We start from the raw sequence: 18,544 nt of genomic DNA, 5'->3' as shown, positions 1-18,544 counted from the left end.
CCTGTGTGCAACTCTTTGAGTGCCAATTTCTGGTTTGCTACTCACACCCATGAGCTAGGGTGTTTCTTAAAACAACTCATGGAAGTGGCATGGGGTTCAGAAGCAGGGGCAGCTTGCCACCAGACCTTTTTTCAGAGACCACTAGAGACTGTGGCTGCCTACCTCACCCCCCTCCACCCCAGATTTACAAGGTGAAATGCTCCCTTACAAAAACCATCTGGTAATAACATCTATTCGTCCCCCTTATTAACATTCCATGGTCAACGTACAAAAAATAAACAGCAATCACAAATCTGAATGCTATGCCATTGCATCACAGAGCCTGTTTTTCCTTTAGCTGCCTGTCAGGCGCCAAAAATAAGCTCTAACACCTGCATTAGGTGGCACCCCACCCAAAGGCCACTTAGTTGACTCAGAACTTGCGTCTGTGCATGTGCGTGAATGAAAAAAGGCCCCACTTTGTGCTCGTTAATGTGTTCCGGGTGGACCTGTATACAGCCAATAAGAGCTTGATGAGGATCATACGTAGAACTAAAGAAAGAAATGAGAGCTGCCACTACTATGCCACTAGAGGCAACCAACAACCACTAAATACCTCACAGATATGATCTGTACAAAAGAAACATTACATTTTAGAATATACCCTCTACAAAGACATCAGGCAAAACTAACTGAATATTATAGTAGACAAAATCTAATTCTTTTAACTTTATACTATAGTATATACTATATTATATGCATTGTTTCTATTTAATAGTTATAATTTTTTAGCTGATTCAATTTTTTTCTCTTCTTTAAACTTCCACTGGAATGTCTGGGGGTGGCACAGAGGCACAGAGGGTAGCTATAGCTCCAAGATTCCTGAATTGATCCTGAGCTTAGGTTATGTTCTATATGGAGGGTTACAAAGGATTTCTTCCTCTGTTATAATCACTATAATCTCTAACTAAGAAAGGAATAAGGGGTATGCGGGTAGGTGAATTGGATATAATAAATTAGTATTTTCAAAAGTGTGTACATGGAAAGAGATATGGCATTCCTTTTGTGGTGAATCTTCCCAGTTTACACCCAAAGTTCCTGGGATAGACTCCAGAAGAACTGTGACTCTAACTAAGATAGAAAGCGGACTCATGGTTTCTGATGACATGTATTATACATTTATGTGACCATCAGAGCATCCAAATTAGCCAGGCAAAATGGGTAGAATTCTCTTCTGACATCATCTTCTGGCCAGCATGATTATAGTAGACCTCAACTAATGGCCAGATGACCACCAATGAAGTTCATGTACAAGGAATGTTCATGTACACAAGTTTACATAGTCATTATAATATTCCATAATTCTACCGTATTCTAAATTGATTATATTGTAATATCACAAACTCAATATGATAGGTATTAGTAGATAAGATAAGATAAGATAAGATAAGATAAGATAAGATAAGATAAGATAAGATAAGATATACCTTTATTCGTCCCATAGTGGGGAAATTTCTCTGTTACAGCAGCAAAGAAAAATAAATGCAAATATATAAAAGAATAGAGACATATATAGTATACTGTATATATAACTATAATGTAGTATACAGCAAATAAATTACAAATAATAATAAAACACAGGAAAATATCAGCCCACAATTGTCATCACAATGCAAAAACAATCTGAGGCTACAGTCCTAGGAAGTGCTCCAAGGTTACAATCAATGAATAAATCCCCATGTGCTAGGAAACATAGTTGCATAGCTTTTCCAAAAGATTATTCTAAAGTTATTGGTGGATTTCTATATTGTGACAGTGTTGGGCAATAGTACACATGAACATTATGTTACAAAACACCATTTGGATTCAGATCCCGATTTGACTTGACTGGGATTTATAGATCCATATGGTAATCAACCTCATAGAGAGTGTTAAAGTGTTTACAATGCCTGACTCCAAACTAAGTAATATATGAAAATTCAATAAGAACACTAAAAAAAAATATATTTTTCATTAGACAGATAATTTTTTTTAAATAAAGAATATTATGTATGCTAACAGAATAGGACCTGTTTCAAACCTGAAGCTAATACAAATTATTTAGATCTAGACTTAATAATTCGTCAGTTTCTAATCTCATAATTAGAAATATATCAATTCAAGATGTTATTACTTGATAAGATCATGTACTGCATGAAAACTATGGTATTTGGTAGACTGCAGGTGTGGGCCAGATGTTTCATTACAGGGAAATGCCTGACAGAATGATTATCATCAACTGGGTGCTGGGAGATCCGCTATGAAATCCACACTAATGACCTGAACTAAGTGGTGTGTGATTTTATAGGAAGGACAACTGCCTGTTTAAACCCACCATCCTCCATCTCCCTGGTACTACAGCACACATCTTTCTTACCTGGAGTCTGTTCTCCACCAGACCACCAAACATCAGGGACAGTACATCTGCTTTTTCATTTGTGGGTCTTGGGAAAATCAGTCAACATATTATGAACTTGTGCAAAGAAGAAGGACCATTGCACTTGCCTTATGTTTAGCCACTTGGCATTCCTGACATATTCCAAATTTCTTTGGTCCATAAGGATGACAAAGTGATGACATTAGTAAAAAAAATCGTATATGGAACCAGATTCAGAAGAGAATTGATCCTCATCTGGGATATACTGGATACTCATTCTTTCCTGTTTCATCATTTTTGAGGTCAAATGTTCACTTGTGTGAAAAACTGAAGTTTTCTAACTGGAACCAGTCACGATAATTTCAGGTATTTTTTGGTTGTTATGTGGAGCCACCCTAAGCAGCAGTGAGTAGTTTCCAATTTATGAGAACTCCATCCAGAAGTAGGGCATCTCGAGGATATGGCAGAGCAGGTTTGGGGAACACGTTGTGCTACCCATATCTAAACCTTGATAAATACTTACATTAACCAAAATTACATTTCCTTTACACAATCAAAAGCACAGTTTTAAAATGATAACATAACACTTCAGCTGCCATTATGGAATATATGATGGAAAATAATTTGCAGCTGAACTTGTTTTCTGCTTCATGAATATCACTTGTAAAATTGAAAAATCAATGTTTGGGCACAAACTCATTTTGTATATAGTTATGTTTCCTGCAAATGTATGTTTATTATTAGGGAACCATCCTCAACATAGAAAATGAGGAAACTTTTATTTTACAGTAGTTACTGTAAAATAACTTAGTTGTTAATAAAATTAGCCATACTGAGCCTTGTAAGGGTTGCATCATCAGTGGCTGACAGAGGATTGGCTTTAAAACTAGGCTTATTTAAAGGGATGAGAAAGGTGTCATGACAAAGGTATGACAAAGTTGTTCAGAAACATCTCTCAGCAATTCCCAAGATTTTACTTGATTGCATAAACAAATTCTAAAACTTTTTTTTTAAATCTGGATATCTGTCTGATCATGTCACTGTGGGAATTTGAGATACGTATGTGTTTTTGCAGGGTTTTTGTTTTGGCTTTCTGCCCAATAAGGAGATCTAATCGTGGCACTATTGGATGTGTGTGTGTGTATATATATATATATATATATATATATATATATATATATATATATATATATATATATATATATATATATATATATATGGTGGTCCGACCTGGTGAATATCACACCTGCCATTCACATCTGCACATTCACAGACATCTTAGTCCTCATGAACAAACTTTTGCTGTCCAAATATATAGGTTTCCTTCATAATAAAATCACATTATTTATTATGAATTAAATACAAACCAGTCCAGTCATTCTTTGATCACACTAGTTAATTCAACACAATCCACATATTTCCAGGGCTAGCAGAAAAATAGTTTATCATCAGAATGCTTGGACCTTTGCCTCTGGTTCCAGTTCATTTCTACTTCCATAAACCATCCAACAGGGTAATGTCTCATGGTAATACATTTTGGCAACTGACCCTGAGATCATGAAGACTTTTTAAAGGGCTTCATAAGTTAATTTCAACTGTGGGGAAAAAACTGTTTCTTGTGTCATAGTGTGTGCAGCACAGCTTTGACATGAACTAGTGTGTCAAATGCTGGGGTAATTATGTTATGGTGGAATCGTAAAGCTTTGTCAGAAATATTTCTGGGAAGTGCCTGGTATGATCTTGAAATGATTACAATGCCTTGAGCATTTATGGGGAGAAAAGTGTCACCTAATAAACAGGCAACAAATAAAATAAAACTATGTTTGCCTTGTACTATTGCATACTGTTTTTGAATTAAGTATTGTGTACTATTACATACATTTTATTCTTTTTTAAAATGGTACACATGTAAGACATGATCACTGATCCATGAACCATTTAAGTGAAATTTATTAAGCACTTCGAAAACTGGCTTACTTTATGACCTTGTGCTTCTCGTCATACCATTAAAAAATATTCAACACTATATTTTAATCTTTCAGAAATGATTTAGTTCAACATTTTTCATAGTCAGATTTATATTTGCTTGATGTTTCCACCTGTTTCCACAATGTTTCCACCTCTCAGTGAGAAATACAAAACATAGCTTATAGAGTCTGGAAAGCTAATAGCAACATACTGTTTATGTGTGTGAATTAGAATATAGCAAAAAAAATCTTCATTAATAAATTATTGTTGTTAAGTATTTAAAAAGGAGAAAAAAAACATAAATTGATATAAAGGACATGATGAGGGAAAATAGTTGATGGACTACAGTGTGTATAGATTATTTGCTAAGTATCAACAATCACAAACTGTATATAATCTATAATAATGTTTAAAATTAGTTACAACAAATGCAACTACAACAGTAATGCAGTAATGCTATGCAACTACAACAGTAACAAACTGGTTAATAGTTGTAGTTGTGGTGTAGACTTGCCTGCTTGGGAGTTAGAAGATTTACATTTACATTTATGGCATTTAGCAGACACCCTTGTCCAGAGCGACATACAAAAGTGCTTTGAGTCTCTATCAATGAATAAATCTATACTGGCATGCTAAACTTAAGATAAGTCAGCCTACAGCTTTGTTGAGAGTACCTTTTTTTATTTTTAAATGTAAACGATAAAGCAAACCTGGTCTTTTACGTCGCTTGAAGGTAGCCAGTGACTGTTTGGACATCAAGGGTGCCAGAACAGAGAAGAGCCTTGAGGTATATTCAAGAAAAATAAAAAGAGACCACCAATAAAGTAGTTACGCTTTCAAACATATTGCACATAGGTAATATTGCATGGTTGAAATTGGTATTATTGCACAGTTATTGCACAAAACTTATTTACTGTTATTATTGCGCAGTTAAAAACACAATAACAGTGTGTATTATGGTGACTGGTTCACTGATTGTACAGTCAAATAGCAGCATGGAAAAAAGACTTTCTGTATCGCTCCTTCAGACACTTAGGATGCAACTTTCTGTCACTGAAGGAGCTGCTCAGAGATGAAACTGTTTCATGCAGGGGGTGAAAGGTGTTCTTCAGCAATGATGATAGTTTAGCTACCATCCTCCTTTCTCCCACCTCCTATATATTGTCCAGGGGAATCCCCAGGACTGAGCTGGCCTTCCTGATCAGCTTGTCCAGTCTCTTCCTGTCTGCAGTACAGATGCTGCTGCACCAGCAGACAACACCATAGAAGATGGCTGAGGCCACCACAGTCTTCAGTAGCTCTCCCTGCACTCCAAAAGACTGTAGTCTCCTCAGCAGAAAGAGTCTTACCCTGAGAGAAGGTGGTACCAGTTGAGCAGTTAGAAGACATTCTGTATGCAAATGAGATAATACAGTAGTTGCTGGGTAAATTTTAATGCTGGTTCAAGCAAAGCTAGTAACTAAAATAAGGGAGAAGTTCAGAAAACATTTTCAGGAGAAGTAACATCCTGATTTCAATGTGAAGGCAACATCGGGCACCATGGCTCATGTTTTTGTTTCTAAGAATAATAGTCACTGGTTTGATGTGCTCAGGATGCTGTCTGTGTGGAGCTCTGCAATTTTCTTTCTGTGTTTAGGGTAGGTTTCCTCCCACCTCTTTAAAAATTATGCTAGTTGGACTGGTGGACTTAAATTACCCATACTTGAATTACCCATGAATAGGAGTGTCAGTATTTGTGGTCTTTGATGGAATATAATCCCATTCAAGCTATTCCTGCATTAGTCATAGATTTCTTCTAATTGCCTCAGTATGACTAAAATAAAGCAACATGAACATTGAGGCATCAAATACTAATTACCTATGTTTTATAAACCAAATTATTAATCATATTCTGGTTACTTGGAAACCCCAAGTGTGAATATTGATATATGTCTTTTGAATCCCTTACAAAAAACACAGTTATATTATTGATGCTAACAAAGCTATGGCCTTCGTGGCTACCATTGCAGTAGTGTGGTAATCATTAGAGTACTTGCCTCATGCCCCATCATTTATATATTTTTTTTGAGTTTGAGACTTGCCAAAAAAGACAGTTGAAGGCATGATGAATGATATATAAAATCAAGTTAAATAAAAGACATTTTAAGTCCATCATGCTAAATAAAAAAGTGCTTGGGCAAAGTGTACCTTTCATGCTTGTATGCCTTGATGTTGATGTAATTTATTAAAGCTGGAATATGGTTCATTCACATCTGCTTCTTCACATTTTAATTATTCAGCTAAATTTCAGTATGCATTACCATTGAACTATTTCACCACAATTACATTTAAGAAAGTAGCTGAGACGCCTTTCAGTTTCATACTAGACTTCTTCAAAAACAAACAATAATTCATTTAATGAGGAACATACCAGATGGATAAATCGAATGTGACGTAAAACATTCCCTTTGGGAAATACTGTTTGATTACAACAAATTTATTAAAATGTCCTACTTTTTCAGACAGAAATACACAGTGAACTGAAGAGCGAAACATGTTTGCATACATTACATAAACCAGACTGTCAAAATGTTGTGTTCTTAACATAAATTTATGTGAACGTGTAAAAGAAATGCCAATGGCCTGCATTTTATGTGAGGACTGCCACTGATGTAGAAGCAGACATTATTAAAAACAGCAAGTTGTCTACTACTAAGAAGGTCTGAAGCTGTAAACCACACACAAAGAAAACCCTGCCGCCAAAGAGCCATTAAGAGCAGAGAGAAACATGCCAGAAAAATAAAGCTATCTAACACTGCACAAACACATGTCTGAAAATCCATGGACCACACATGATGGTGGCAAATGTGCAAATGAACCCAAGAGAGAATTCTTGGCTCTCAGTTTTTAAAACGTTCTGTTCAGCGACAAGTAAAAGTTGGTCAGAAAGTTGGTGAAACCTAGGGTAATATTGTATGACATGATTCCTTAATCAAATTACATGTAATATTCTGAGAAGTGTTACTAATTTCTAAATGAAAGGTTTTGAGTTTGGTATTGTATAAATATGTAGCCACTGATAAGTAAAACATGGGCTTTAGATAATATTTCTGGAGATGTGGCTATATGACAAGAATATTAATGATTCAATGATGATATTAGACATTCCATGAAGTACATTTGGCATCTAAAGTATGCAACTGTTGAGGTAAATTTCTTAGACGCATAAATGGAAGAAACCATGCTCAATAGTGCACACCTAAAATTGAATGTGATTGTATTGACAGATAGTAATGGTGCTAATCAACAGGAGAGTGTTTTGGGCCCACTAGATACCAGAATCACTCCAATATGCATTGGCATAGATTCTGCAAGTCTCTGGAAGAATACTGGGGGGATAAACAGCATTCTTTAAACTCAGTTGGTGTTCTGATGATGGTGGCAGAAGTTGCGGCATAACATCTGACTCAAAAATGTCTCATTGGACCATTAATTGATCCATCATGCCTTGGGAATGGGAGCATTGCTCTCATCAGGATATACGTTTATTTGTAGGACAAAAGTCAAAAGAACCTTGATTTGTTTTGCAGTGACCCAAAGCACAAAACACTGTTTCAGTCAATCATAGTGGATTTATCTCTTGGTGATCTCTCAAGACACACATGGATCCCCTGCTTGGCAAAAAAATGTTGAAAGATTACTTTACTATCTTACAGTCATACTCAAGATAAAAAAATAAAAATAAAAATTAATTCTATATTCAAACATCTATGAGTTAATACACAGATTCAGTTACTGCAAAAACCTCTAAAAGATTAAAAAAAAGAAAAGCTCTTGGAGGTGACATTATAATATTTCAACTACCATTAAACTATTTTTTCTATGAATAAATTATATAGTAAAATATAACTATATATATTTGAACCATGAACATATGAATATTTGACCAGAAATATTAAACACAGCAAATTATATCCTGAATATCAGTTCAGCTAATTAACCTTTAGCTTTACTGTAGTCCTGCATGCTGGGCATTACTCAATTTGGGCTAAACTGTAAAGTACAGTGATTATTTACAGCTTTTTGGTGAACTCTGAAGCAGACAAACATAAGATTTATGTAGTTTTTTTTTGCTGGTCTAGGTTGCATGGTTTTTGAGAATATAAACAATAATAAAAACTACAATTGCGTCCCCACTAACAGCAGAGAGCAATACTAAAAGCATGTACTATTTTGAAAGCCAAATGTCATGTAACTAGCATTCTCTAAAGGCAATTACATTGTATATATTAAGCATGTATTTTGATATATATGTTTAACAAGATTAAAGGTTGTTCTTGAGGTTTAACATAAAAGTGCTGCTTGGGGAAAATCTAAAAATGTTTTTCTTGGTCGAATATGCAGAAATTTAAATTATACAGTACACTAATGTATTTTTTAAATCCATTTTTATTTGTATTTTTATATAAGAAAATGCTTCCCACATGTAACTTTAAACCATAATTCTCAATTAACAGGCCATATGTTGCATATAAACTTGAATCCTATCCAAGTTGAATTATGTGTAGGCTTATTAAATTGAAAATAATCTTGCCATACAAAAGTAAGGCTGAAATGTCCTGTGCAACTCTCGTGCTCCTCACAGTATGTTCTTGTCTCTCTTAACATTTAAAATCATCAGCACCCTAACATTGAAACACAAGAAAGCCTTAGTATTTTTCCTTTCCTCGATCCACAACATATTCCTTTCTCAGTCAGTCTGAGCCATAGCCCAATCACTGGCCGGCATTCTCCTCCAAACCCTTCACATGGAACTAGTTAGACCAAAATTCCTTCCACGAAGAAAATATCTGGCACAAATTTAATACAAAATCATAAATGGGAGGTCTCATCACATCCTGTCTCATTTTCACCCATTTTACATCTTCCTTTCTTCTTGTATTTGTGACTTCTGTACAAAGGGAAAGGGATTCCTCTAAGGCATCTCCTTTGTCTAAAAAGGGAACAAATGATTTTGGTTTCCAGTTTACAAAGACAGAATGGGATTTACTCGTTCTGTGTGTGTGTGAACTTTAAGGACAGGCTGAGAGAAATCTCTTTCTTGGCAGGCAAGAACACACATCAACAGTTCACATCTGCTCATATGTTAAAAGAAGCAGTATGCTGAATCAAACAGGCATCTATTAGAAAGCGAAGATGGAGCTTGTCGAAGTTTGTAGTTACATTGAGTTTTTCCTGACTATACACATCTATTTGATACTAGACCTTCATATGAACAATAACATATTTTAAAATTATAAATCAGTATAAAGTCTTAGAAAGTTTACTGTTAAATCACCTACTGTATATTAGATGTGATCTCTGTAAATTGTATTTATGTGAACTCATTTAAGGAATCAAGTTCCAGCATTTTCTTTTTATTCTTGTACAGAGCAGTACTTAATATTGTTCCAATAATGATGATACACTGTAAGAAAAAAAAGGTTAACTGCACACTGTATATAGAGACACAGTTTGACTGATGCAAGCCTGGAAAGCATTCACTTATGCTAATATATATATATATATATATATATATATATATATATATATATATATATATATATAACTGTACAGTAAAGAGTAAACAATTCTGGTAAGAAAAAAAATCTGGCAAAACATAATGGCACAGAAGAAAATGGGGATATCTTAAAGAAAAACAAGCAAAAAAAAGGGAGAAATAAAAACTTAAATGTAGACTATTAGCATTTCCCCTTCTGCAACAATCACTATATTGATATATTCTGTACATTTACAATTTATTTCCAACTTGGTTTGGCCAGTCTTTTAGTACTTTTATGAATCCTCCCCATTATATGCCAAAGTAAGCATTATCTGCAAGTTCATAGCCTTGCTCATAGTCTTGATTAGGGTAGGCATAAACATATTTCTCACAATTACTAACCCATGAAATACTACTTACTACTGTGTTTGTATTTTATGAAAGTAAGAGAATATGCTGAATTTACTGTCCTTGACAAAAGTTTTATCATAGTTTATATTTTGCAGTTGTTCCAAACCCATTTCCACTCTTCTCCTCAAGAATATGCAATATATTGTCATATTTAAATGTTACAAGAAGCAACACCAGAGTCAGGGAGAGTTACGAACTGTGAAGCGGAGAAAACCGGAGGACAGGTAAGATCTGCACGGCGGGTAGAATCCACGGAACAGGTAGAATCCGTGGAACAGGTAGAATCCACGGAACAGGCTGAATCCACGGAACAGGCAGAATCCGTACGGGAATGGTAATCCGTGCAATTGGCACCAGGAGCAGGAACCAGCAGGAAAGGCTGGCAGTCGGGAGTCCAGGTGATCACAAGCATGACCTTCTAGAACCAACAGCCTGTAACTCTGGAACGGGAGTTCATATAGTTGCATAGTTAACAAGTGACAGGTGTCTGTAGTTAAAGCCAGGAGAGGCAGAGATAGCATGACAGCCGCCGAGGGGGGGCGTGGCAGGTGGATCCCTGACAATACCCCCCTCCAGGGTCGGCACCTGACGCCTGAAACCCACTTACGCCAGGTGGGCTAGGGCACTCTGAGGAGGGTCTTGCCATCCGTCCAGGGTCGAAGGAGGCCCGGTTAGCATTGCTGTGGAACAGGGGAGAGCCAGGAAGGATCCGAGGCAAGGATGCCCTGGAGCGATGCCCTCTGCGGAAGCCTGGAGCAGAGTGACACCCTCTGCAAAGGCCTGGAGCAGAGCGATGTCCTTTGCGGCGGTCTGGAGCGGAACGACGACCTCTACGGAGGTCTGGAACGGAGCGATGCCCTCTGCGGAGGTCTGGAGTGAAGCGACTTCCTCTGCAGAGGTCTGGAGCAGGCGATGCCCTCTGCGGAAGCCTGGAGCAGAGTGACACCCTCTGCAAAGGCCTGGAGCAGAGCGATGTCCTTTGCGGCGGTCTGGAGCAGGCGATGCCCTCTGCGGAGGTCTGGAGCAGGCGATGCCCTCTGCGGAGAACAGAGACTGAGTGACGCCCTCTGCGGGAGTTTGGAGCAGACCTTGGGGTATGATGGCGCCCACGGGGGAAGTCAGGAGTGCAGGGACGGGGCATTACGGTACCTACTAAAGATGGTGTAGGCATGACGGCATCCATTGTGGCTATCTGGAATGTGACAGCGCCCACTGTGGCTGTCTGGAACTTGACGTCGCCTTCAGCGGGACTTGGAGGAGAGACGTCACCTTCATGGGGACTCAGAGGCGAGACGTCGTCTCCAGAGGGTTCTTCTGTCAGGGTTGTGACCGCGAATCAGAAGCGGGAGTAACTCTATCATATTTAAATGTTACGAGAAGCAACGCCAGAATCAGGGAGAGTAACGAACCATGAAGCGGGGAAACCCAGAAGACAGGTAAGATCCGCACGGCGGGTAGAATGCACGGAACAGGTAGAATCCACGGAACTGGTAGAATCCACGGAACAAGCAGAATCCTTACGGGGACGGTAATCCGTGCAATCGGCACCAAGAACAGGAACCAGCGGGGAAGGCTGGCAGTCAGGAGTCCAGGTGATCACAAGCATGACCTTCTAGAACCGACAGCCTGTGACTCTGGAACGGCAGTCTATACAGTATATATATATATATATATATATATATATATATATATATATATATATATATATATATATATATATATATTGTAACATACTGAAAATTTTATAATGTATACAGTTTTACTTTATTTACTTAATTTACAGCACTTATTTTTTTATTTTATTTGATTATTTTCCATATAGTGCATTTAATGGAAAACCTTTTGTGCATACTTTTTAGTGTAAATGCTTGAAGACTGCATAACCTAAGCACTTATCCATAAAACAATACATAAAATTGCCTTTAAATACAATAAATAGCAACTATTATATAAGTGAAAGTGTACATTTTATGGGGTTTGCCATTACTCTTTGATGTGTCAGTAATAATGTATATTACTCAAGGGCTATGGCTTATGTATGTGGAATAGGGCTAATAGCACTAAGTGTGTTACTTCTCTGTGACATGCATCATGAGAAGCAGCTGGAAAAGGTACAGATTTTGACCTAACTTTTAACAGAGCCAGCATGTGGAAATCCTCACCCTGCATTGTTAGCAGCTAGCAGTTGTGTGATAACAAAGATTTAACAAATGGCTGGGAATTGGCACACGACCACATCTGGGAGAAAATGGGTGGAAAAATGTGGATGTTGTAAAAAATAAGTGCTGTACACACGGAGAAACAGGACATTTCTAACATAAGTCCTTTCTCAGCTGTGTAAGCAAAGTGCAACTGAGACTGTAGAGCTGATATATTATTGAAAAGAATACATGTGAAACATCTAATCTGATCCAAAATGCCTCATTAAAAATTATGGGGAAATTATTAAAAGACAGCAAAAAAAAAACTCTTTTTACAAATAGAAAAAGTGTGCTCTTTATCATTCCATGAGTATGCTTGATATTTTTTAATATATACTCATAGTGAACTCTCACTAGACAATGGCACTGCTGTTTAAATAACATAAGCATTCAGGTACAAACTCTATCTTAGCCCTGGTCCATTTGATCACGTTAAGGCCATTTAATCACATTTAAGATCTACATGGAGAATGGACCTTTCATCCTACAACCAAGTTAACAAGACAGGATTTTTGTGAAGCATTTCATACATTCCTGAAAGAAGAAAAATAATGAACCTTTCCTCCATTCCTCAAAGTTTAGAGGCAGGGGATAAAAAGGTAAACGTTCTTGCCTGATATTAAGAAATTACAAGCAGATTTTATGTCTTGGAGCGATGTGACTGGTGGTGAGGAGGCAGCCCTCTAAGAGATTTATGAACACTGAAGTCAGAGGTTATTAGCTAGGCCATGCAGTTTTATTTCCCTCACCAGGAAGTTCAAGTTATTCAGGTAGCACATGCCAAATTCTTGCCGAATGGGTAATTAATTAGTCTTCCTAACCAAGTGATATTTACACAGATGGACCTCTTCTCTTTGAACTGGTTACCCTTTTGCATAGCTATGTCCCCTCCCCCATTCTCGCTATCACATTGTGTCAAAACACTGGCAGACCTCTAAATGGGGTATCACCTCCCTTTTCCCTCTGTGTGTGTTCCTGTGTCCACAAGCCAAGAATAACTTACCTTAGGCAGGGACAACAAAGTCAGCTGAAGATTCTCTGTCAAAACATGTCCTATTTACTTTAGATCTGTGTAGCTATTGCTGGGAATACTTTTAACACTTTTGATGCTTTTGGAGAACCATGATGTAGAAGAAGGGAAAGTATGAGAACAAGACAGAATGACATCAGGGAACATAGAGGGGAAAATGTGTGATTCGATTCAAAAGTGTGAATAAGTGAAAAAGTCGGTCATTACTTTTTTCCATGTAATTTGCATCAGGGGATTTACTTTGCGGTTTGTTCGAATTATATTTTTAACTGCAGGTATACCAAATCTGATCTGTGCTCCATAACTTAACCAAGTGAATTTTAACCAAATTCACTCATATTTCATTATTTAAATCAGCAGATCTTTCACCAGCTTTGCCAAATGCTCCTTTTTGTTTAGCAGCTCAGATGGACTCATTTAGCCAGAGTTGGAGATTTCTACTGATTCAGCACATGCAACAGTAGCACTCTTTGCTCGAGTGTTTTATTTTGTTAAACACAAATTATTAGTTTATTAATTCTCGTATTCCAATGCTCAAGCTGTTAATCAACTGAATAGTCTGAAATCATTTGAGTCATCAAAAAGATTCACAAATTTAGTTTGTGTTATTTAACTAATGTATTTCTTTAAAATATGAAATATTAGTCAACTTCACACCTCCATGTTATCATGATGCTGAAACCCTCATTAATAAATGATGGCCTAAAGTTAGAAACCATATAGAGTTGAGTTGCATATGCATTAAAGTATGGCTCATGTTTATCATTTATTTAAAAAATGCACATCATCCTAGATTGTGAAATTTGCCACAACATGCTCTTATCAGTATCTTCGCTTTCTAAGAGATTATATATTGAAACATGGCTTTGCTGAGCTTCTGATTTCTGAACACTCTATCAGCGGACATCTTCTTCCTACCACTGATGAAGTACAAAATACATCCCAGTAAATCATTCTCTCTGATTTCTCTGGAATTCTTATGAAGGTCGTAGCTGAGATTTCCAAAATATGGAAACAGAAGCTCACACAGCCTTTCCAAAGAAAGCACTGAGTGATATTTCCAGCACATTTATTTTTAGAGAAGGTGGTAGTGGGAATTCAGATATCTTTTAAACAATTAAAAAATTGCTAAATTTAACTGAGACCATAGGATTAATTCCTAGTAGACCACACACACACACACACACACACACACACACACACACACACACACACACACACACACACACACACACACACAGAGTAATTATTGTATAATTGCAGGGTATAATTAAAGAAGCATATGGGGTACCATAGCTAATATAAGAAAGTATTTAATGATATTTGCATTATTAGTACAATGTAAACTGGAGCTAATTGTAGTTAAAGAATGATGATATGAACAGTTCTATATTTTACCACTACCAAGCTGCCACTGTTGGGGCTATGAGCAAGACCTTTAACCCTCTCTGCTCCAGGGGTTCTGTATCATGGCTAATCGTGTCCCCTGACCCCTTAACAAGCGGGGATATGTGAAGAAAGTAGTTCACTGTGCTGTAGTGTATATATGACAAGTAAAAGCCTCTTTCTTATAATGTACACAGTTTTTATACTTCATTATGTATCATGTAAGTATAACAATGTGCCTTATTATGCACACTTTTTAGCTGCAATTATCCAAAATCTTGGATTTTCAGTCAGAAGTATATACTGGATTCAAATTATATGTGCCATTATTTGTGCTTGCATAAGCAATGGAATACAATGAAGCAACCAATTAAATAAATAAATAGAGAAAGATCAAGAATCATTTGATCATCATTGGTGATACTACACACATGTAGCATGCAACATGGTATTCCTGTTGCACAGTGTAGCAGCAGTAGAGTTATCTGTGCATGTGTGAATAAGAATATTAAACTGGACTGCAATGTTGAACTTGAGCATGAGTAACCCTGACCATACATAAGTAAAATAGTTTTAGTTTTCTCAAGTAAGCAAAAGCTTATGTAAGAAGATGTGTCTTGCTGACTCCCTAAAAGGCATAAAATATGGACTCTTTGATTCATTCTTATCAAAATGCATGGAATTATAAAATTATATAAAATTATGCCTGTTAAGCAAAACAGTATAGTTGCAATAAAATTAGATCTCTGAGTACATTTTTAGCTTTTACACATTATTTCATTATCTATACTTTCACTACACTATAATACTTGTATAGTCTGTTTTTGTCTTGTTGTGTCTGTTTTTGTCATGTATAGGTTTTTATTTATGTCTGTACTTTTGAGAGTAACAAACAGCTGGAACCAAATTCCTCATGTGTGTCAACACACTTGGCCAATAAACCTGATTCTGATTCTGATTCTGATACAATATACTGTACTGTATAGACAAATCTTTGTAAACAACTGACCATAAGATTCATAAGTATTATTTTAACATCCTGTTCCACATTTAATAACCTCCACCATTCTGAGAAGATGCTCTGCTATATGTTTCATTGTGCTTTTGAAGATTTGAGATCATTAACCACAAGTGTTTTATTACAGTCAGATAATGTTGTAGGTGAGGTGAGGAGGTCTGGGGTGCTGTCAGTGTTTTATTTCATTCCAAAGGTGTTTAATAAGGTTGAGGTCATAGTGGTATAGGGTATATTGGGCTATAACACTCCAAACCATGTAAATCATATCTTCATGAAGCGGGCTTTGTGCACAGGGGCATTGTCATGATGGGACAGGTTTGGGTCTTCTAGTTTAAGTGAAGGGAATATATAATGCTACCACATCCAAAGATATCCTATAGAATTGCGGGCCTCCAACTGTGTGGTAGCAATTTGACAAAGAACCACATGTGTCCTAATATGGTTTTCCATATAGTGTTTGTTTGCTTTTACCCCTGCTCAATGTTTATCGATATTTTCACAATGTTTGCTCCGAAAAGTAAGTAAACGCAATGTGATTGAATTTTGACACAACAATTGTTACATGTTAAAAGAATGTATTTGTGTAATGCTATTTGTGTAATGCTATTCCTAATCCTGAAAGGTGTGAAATGTACAAGCTGTTGAAGATGGAACATATGAGGGTAAAGGAATGTCTTACCAGGGACGCCTGAGCATGTGATAAAACTGCTAAAGGATTTGTGCTGCCAAAGAACCATCAGAACACATTTGCGGTTCTGATCATAAAAAAGAAAAAAGGGGAGAAAATTAACAACATAGCGGTTTGCAGACAAGAAACGCCAAATGTGCTCTTTTGATCAATTAATTCTGTTTCTGGCACAAACTGAAGCTGCTTATTGTCATGCAAAATTTGTGAAATTGCACCAAGTATGACAAATTATCCTGTTAATACTGTAGTGCATATTTAGTGTATTTAAATACACATCACCATCAAAAATTACTCATAAGTTAATTAGTTTCAAGCAACTGTACAAAGCTGAACTGGTTACATAGAGAAAGATATATTTTTCTTGCATTGGCAAACACATGTAAGTGTTCTTGGTGTTCTATAAGTTTAATTTAATTCAATTCAGTTCAGTTCAGTTCAGTTCAGTTCAGTTCAGTTCAGTTCAGTTCAGTTCAGTTCAGTTCGGTTCAGTTCAGTTAAATTTAATTCAATTCAAATGTATTTGTATAGCACTTTTAACAATGGAAATGGTCCCAAAGCTGAGCAATCCAGTGATTATATTAGCATGGAAATACTCCCTGATATGGTGTGAGGTAAAAACCTTAAACTCAGGAACCAAACTTAGGAGGGAACCCATTCTTATCTGACAGCAAATATGCATTCATTATTGTTCCATCATTGTCAAGGTTGTCAACTGTTTACTGATGGCCAATAGAATTCATATCTGTTCATGGCAATTTCAGCCCTAATCTATTGTTGCAGTCTACATTAGTTTATACTGTTTATATTCATTACAGTCCAGATCCATCTTCATGGTTCTTGAGTTGAATCTCATGGATTTTTAGGCTGTTCATGTGGAATCATCCTCAGCTGCACCAAGTGGTCTCCAATCAAAAGAAAAACCATGCAGAGGTAGGGCATCAGGATGAGTTGTATTAGCTAGAGGTGATTTAAGATTAGATCTCTGGGGATCAGTGTCTGAGTGCATGGTCTTAAAAATACAAGTGATGATGCATTTTTTGGTAACTATGTATTAGCAAAAGGAGAGGAAGACAACTTTGAAAAGAATGTTTGCAGAAGAAAATGTTAGTCTGGTTCTCAAGAACATTATTTTATAAAGCCCAGACATTTCATGGTTTGCAGCCCCCAACAATGACAAGCATTTCACTTGAACTACAGACTGTTTAACATAGTGTAACTCACAGTGATTTATACTATTTGACTTTTACGCCTATGCTAGAGTCTAGACATGGCCCCTGCACTATGCACCCAGTACCCCTAACCCCCAGCCAACAGTATCAAAAAGGGAGAAAACATAACAGAAATTGGGAAAACATAGTACCTAAACACATATTGAATAAAATTTTGTAAGACACAATCAGCAGGAAGTGTAGGGAAAGATTATATATATGTATTGCCAAAACATTTGCAGACACCTGGCCATGTGGTACGGTATGTGCTTTTTGAGCAATTTCAAATTTATTTCCAATTTGCTCTTATAATTCCCTTCAATCTTCTGGAAAGATGTTCAACTAGATTTTGAAGTGTGCTTGGTGTCATTTGTGTTCATCAGCCACAAGGGTGTTAGTAAAGTCAGGTACAGTAGGTGATGTAGGTGAGGTGAGGAAGCTTGGGTGCAGTCAGTGTTACAATTCTTACAGAAAACATTTTTCATGATGTTCTAATACATTATTGTTTCTATGGTAATAATGCACATGGGATCTTGCATGGTAAAATCTGTGAATTTTTCTTTTTTTTGTTACTTTAAAACCATTACAAGTAAATGTACTACAGTTGTGCAGTTTGTTTAAGTATTTAAGAATATATGCATAGGTGCATGGGGTCAGTCTGAATATGGTAATGCATCTTTTAAATTAAATATGCTATAAAATAAGTGGAACAGGATTA

Source organism: Silurus meridionalis, chromosome 22, assembly GCF_014805685.1.
Source record: "Silurus meridionalis isolate SWU-2019-XX chromosome 22, ASM1480568v1, whole genome shotgun sequence".
In the NCBI taxonomy this organism is placed as follows: domain Eukaryota; kingdom Metazoa; phylum Chordata; class Actinopteri; order Siluriformes; family Siluridae; genus Silurus; species Silurus meridionalis.
This window is presented reverse-complemented; position numbering follows the sequence as displayed.